This window comes from Echinops telfairi, unplaced genomic scaffold, assembly GCF_000313985.2.
Source record: "Echinops telfairi isolate 266 unplaced genomic scaffold, ASM31398v2 ScPeMD7_7424;HRSCAF=8462, whole genome shotgun sequence".
NCBI classification, from domain to species: domain Eukaryota; kingdom Metazoa; phylum Chordata; class Mammalia; order Afrosoricida; family Tenrecidae; genus Echinops; species Echinops telfairi.
The window spans coordinates 51,470,194-51,475,586 of NW_022111324.1; the positions used below are offsets into that span (position 1 = coordinate 51,470,194).

Here is a 5,393-nt window from a genome sequence, read left to right on the forward strand (position 1 = left end):
GAGGAGGCGGAGGAGGAGCACAAAAGAAGAAGAATCAAAGTAGTCAAAACCAGGGGATGGGCCCAAACAGTGATCTTGGGGGTGGGGGTGGAAATGTATTATTATTAAAAAAAAAAAATATACACAAACCTTATATTCTAACTCTAGGACTCTATCCCACAGATATACGCATACATATGTTCAAAGACATATTTCTATAAGAAAATTGTCCAAGCATCTCTGTAATGTGCATTTCTACTAATAAGAGACTCTCTGAAAAATATGATCCATTCCTGCCCTGGAGTACCAGGTAGTTTTGAAAATATTGAAGTGGAAAAACATGCATTCTAAACTATAAAAGGTCAATGATCATTTTGTGTAGTTTGATCCCAATTTTATAAAAAACAAGCAATGACACTACATGTGTGACCATGAGTAACATTACATAGATGCTTGTAATATAGACTCAGAATGCTATGGACAGACACACAAAGGCCTTACCAGGAGGGAGAAGGAAGGGTAGATTAGATAAAGAGTATGTGGGCGCATGACGACAGCCTAGAGCCACCTGAGTGTGAGCACACATACGCATGCAGTGATCATGGGTTGTGGAGAGGTCTCATCCCAGCTCCACACGATCGTGGATCATGGCAGACTATTTTTAACCTCATCACCATTTGCTGTTGGGTCAGTTCTGACCCCCGCCCCCCTCCCGGCAACCTCTTGTGGCTCAGAGTAGAACTGTGCTCCACAGGCTTTTCAGCCGTAGACTGCCAGGGCTTCCTTCCGTGGTGCCTCTGAATGGACACCCATTGCTCGCCTCTGGGTCAGCAGACAATCGCTTTCACCATTTGCCTCGCCCAACCCACTGCCGTTGATTCTATTCTGACTCCTACTGACCCTGTGGGCAGAGTGGAGCTGCCCTTAGGATTTCTGAGCCTGTATGACACCTTTATAGATGCAAACAGCCCCAGCGTCCTCCCTGCAAGCAGCTGGTGAGCTGGAACTGCTAGTTTTCCAGTGCACTGCACCATCACCCGGGGCTCCTTCCTTTGCACTTCACGCATGGCCAAGGCTCCCCTGCAAGGTGGCATGTGCCATATCTTCACAGCACAACATAGGAGGGGTTACCCGCCCCCCCGCCCCCGAAAAAAGCTTGGATTTTTTTTCAAAGATATGTATTTAATTTTTTTTTAACAAAACAGCCTTATCACCTTCAAAATACTCTCCATTCCACCATGGTGGCAGAGCTACAGCAAAGTGGAACCAGAACAGGGACTCTTCCTCCCACTGGGGGCCACACATCGCCTGCCCAGCTCCTCTGCCACCTGCCAACCCTTCAGATGTCTGGAGACTGCTCTTAGGTTCTTGGAACTCACTTCCACTTTGAATTTGGGCTTTCCCCATCCCCCCTGTGCTGCCCACTTGTGGTTCTCCCGCTCCACTCCCAGAAGGGCAGGGCTGCTTGCTTAGGACAGGCTGGTCCTAGGGCCTAGGGCAACTGGGAGTGACAGGAGGATGACCAGGACTGTGTCAGTGGTCTGGGGGTAGACACTGGCTGGGATCCACTGGAGGGCATGGCTGGGCTTGGCAGGTGGCTGTCTTCCTCTAACGCCTGCTCCTAGTTCCCACTCAGCTGACTCAGATGGCTCAAATCTGGCATCTTCCCAGAGACTGTGCTGAGTCATGCTGCAGGGGAGAGTGTGTTAAGTAACAGTGACAAGTGGGCTTGGAATGCTGGGCCCTGCCTCCAGGCATAGAGCAGAGCCTTCAGGCCACTTGATGCCCAAGTGATCTTCTCCCCTTTTTGCCCTATAGCACCTCTCAGCTGGAAGACTGGCCCTCTCCATCTCTGGAAGCAGGCTCATCTCAGCCCCCTGAGAGTAAAGAAGGTTCTGTTGATGCTTCCCCCACCCAACGCTGAAAACCCACTGCCACTGAGTGGATTCCACTCATAGTGTTGCCATCGGACAGAGTAGAGCTGTCCCTGTGGGTTTGCAAGACTACCTCTTTAGAGGAGCAGAAAGCCTCGTCTTTCTCCTGAGGAGTGACTGGTGGATTTGAACTGCTGACCTTGTGACCCATTATACTATCACCACCCTAAAAAAATGAGAGTCCTCGGGCCTAAGACCAGTCCTGCAAGAACCGCATGCCTGTTCTGTTCCTCTCTTCCTTCCCCACAGAGCTCTCAACCAGGTCCCAGGCTCAATCCTGAGCCTGACGCATGCGGGGTGAGGTGGCAACTGTGCTTATGGGGGAAGGACGGGGGAGACCCTAGGACAAGAGCAGAGGAGAATTCTGAAGCCAGCCAATCCTCTGCCGACACCCAACATATTGTTTTAACTTCTTTCCCCACTTTCCAACACCTCCCTCTCCCCTCCCACACCAGGGAAAATGACAAATACATCCACCCTAGAAAATAGCATTATTCATAATAGCAAGAAGATGGAAGGCAACTGAATGCTCGTCACTGGTAGAATGGATAAATAAACCCACACATGAAGGGAGACGTCAGACAGTGTAAGACATGAAAAAATAATAATAATTTATAAATTATCAAGGGTTCATGAGGGAGGGGCAGGGAGGGAAGGGAAAAATGAGGAGCTGATACCAAGGGCTCAAGTAGAAAGAAAATGTTTTGAGAATGATGATGGCAACAAATGTACAAATGTGCTTGACACAATGGATGGATGGATTGTGATAAAATGATTTTAAAAAGAAAAACATCTCCACACAATGAGATGAATAAATACACATAGTGAGACGTGGAACAACGTTAAAGAAGAGCAATGCATCTGCCCCCACCTCACCACCCCCACACACCTGTGGATGAACCTGGGACATTATGCTGAGTGAAACCAGTCCATCCCCAAAGGATAGCTATTGTATAAGGCCACTGTTATGTTTCTAAAAATCAAGAAAAGGTTTTCCCATGAGAAGAAGACTGCGATTGTTCCCAGGAGGGGGAGGGGAAGGCAGGAGAGGGAAAGGCATAGGCCAGGGTGGTCAACCCAGCTCTGTCCGACTCTGTTCAGGGACTCACCTGCCATTTGCGGTGTGGACAGGGGTGAAGAGGAAGACAATAGCCAACAAAAGCGAGCTGGGCAAAAAAATGATGGCAACAAGGCAGATGCCAAGGGGGTTGATAGGTTGTTGAATCTGAGCATGAAACTCTATCTGCTCTATAAACCTCCCAATTCATAATAGAAAGTTTAAAAAACAAGAAAGAAAGTAGTGGGATTTTAAATCCTAGGAGTAAGTGGCTTGTGTTCAACTACTAACCTAAAGGTTGGTGGTTTGAATCTACTGTGCGATTCAGAGGACAAAAGCCCCGTTGATATGCTTCTGAAAACCCAGCCAGTGGAAACCCTGCCGAGACTGTCCCACTCTGACCGACATGTGCTGCCAGGAGCCGGAGTCAAGTCCAAGGCAACAGGGTTGGCTTCTTTAGAGGGAGCACAAGGCTTAATTAGCTCCCAGGAATGCTTGCTGTCCTATCTGCCTCCTTACCCACCTCAATCCCAGCAGGTCTAGGCTTGCCTCTTCCAGTAAGTGCACCCATAGTCCTTGGGCCCAGGAGGCTGAGCTATGATTTGGAGGGTATTAGCTCTATCTTAGCAAGTAGATCATCAAGATCCGGAGGGCTGGACAGTGCACCACACCCCTGTACACATGCTACCCGGTGCTGGGAACATACAGGTGTCAACAAGAGCCATCCCTCCATCCATCATCCATGTGGTACACCAGCACCATACAGGCCTGAGGCACAAGCACTTGTTATCTCGATTTGATGAGGCTGGGCTTGGCTTGTTAGCAGAACTACATTATTTTTACAATCACTCGACAGTGGTGGAGCCCATTAAAATGCCCCCAAAGCCCCATGGATTCTTGAGTCAAGATTAAACAGCTAGTGGTGCCACCCCAGGTCTGTCCTACTCTGTTCATTGACTGGGATCCCATTTCGGTGAACAGAGAGCTGTCTGGAGTTTAGAGCAAAAAAGACAGTACGCTCCTCCACCGGCCCCCCTTCCCCGATGTAAGCCGCTGGCTGGCACAGCTCCTTCCCACAAGGGACCCTGTCCATTGGCAAAGGTCCAAACAGGACTTAGCCCTCTGGAGGGCTCCCAGGTGCTGGCTGGCCTTCTGGTTCCGTGGTGGCAGCAGCAGCGGCGGCGGCGGCCTCTGGGAAGCGGGCAGCTGCACTCTGCAGCGCCCCAAGCGGACCCCAGCTCGCCCCGCAGGAAGCCCTGCTCGCTGCCGCTCCGGAGCCCGCAGGCCACCCCTCCAGCTCAAGGGGTCCTTGGGCGGGATCTAGACTCTGCGGCTGCCTGATGCTAAGCCCTCTCCCGACTCCCCACCCCATTCCTTCCAAACAAGCCTACCAGCTCTGGGCCGGCGGGCGCAGGCAAAGAGGACCTGCACAAACTTCCAGGCTACTTACAGCTGTGGCGTGGTCCCTGGGCACCGGGGCTCCAGGGCAGGCGGCGGCGGGAGCTGGGGCGGAGGGCTCAGCTGGGTGGCGAAAGGGGCAGTGAGAGCCAGAAAGCTTGTGCCCAGGCCAGGCACTTCCCTCTGAGTTTTCCTCCTTTCTGTCTTCTCTGGCACAGGCTCGGAAAGTTGCAAAAGAGGCTGGGCTAGGCTGACCTCAGCTGTGTGGGAGGAAGGGTGGAGTGCAGTGGGAAAGTTCCAGCTTTCTGGCGGCCACGGGAATGTCTTTTACCAGGGATCCTGGAGGGGGGGCGGGGCAGCGGAGAGGGGAGAAGAGGGGGGCTCGGAGGTGGGATTTGGGGCTCCGAAGGCCTGAAGGGTAATGTGTTGGGGTTGGAGTCTTGGGTTTGTTTTCAGCCTCTGCCGCTGGAAGCGGCCCAGTAAAGAGGCCCGGTTGTTTGTTAAAATCTTAGACCCACATGTGTCAGAGCTTTGGGTCCTCTGCTGGTGTGGCAAGGAGGGGTTCTGCTTCTCATCCCTTATCCTCACCCCTATATTGTGCACATACATGCATGGAAACACACACGCACGCATGCATGCACTCACGCACGCGCACGCACACACACCGGATTTATGAGACCAGGGGCAAGTTCTGACGTCTCCCCAAACCTCTCTGATGAAGATGTGTGATCCAACCTGAATTACTTAGGAGACCATAGCGATTTTAAAACGCTGTCAGCAAAAGGCTAATTTTGGTATCTCGTTGAGCTGCTTGGAACCATGCCTTGAGTAATTATGGTGGCAGATGAAAGGGGGATGAAGTGTGTTTAGACATGGCCAAGTTACCGGGATCATCACATCCCAAAGTCTTTCTCCTGCTTCGAATACATCCGGTGCAACCCTTGGTCCCCGTGTTGCTACAGGGAGGTGCGATTCTGCCTCCACAGCAGGACATTTGGGTGCTTCATAATCTTCACGTTCAAGAG

At 51.5% G+C, this 5,393-nt stretch overlaps 1 protein-coding gene across 1 annotated transcript in view; it reads right to left on the bottom strand.

Moving 5' to 3' along the window:
- The window catches only part of RAB7B (RAB7B, member RAS oncogene family), a 33,305-nt gene extending 28,802 nt beyond the window's left edge, over positions 1 to 4,503 (bottom strand). Inside the window, exon 1 of the mRNA XM_045298139.1 lies at positions 4,421 to 4,503. The gene's annotated coding sequence lies outside the window, so the exon portion shown is untranslated. The remainder of the gene's footprint in view (positions 1 to 4,420) is intronic.
- Positions 4,504 to 5,393: the final 890 nt, after the last annotated feature.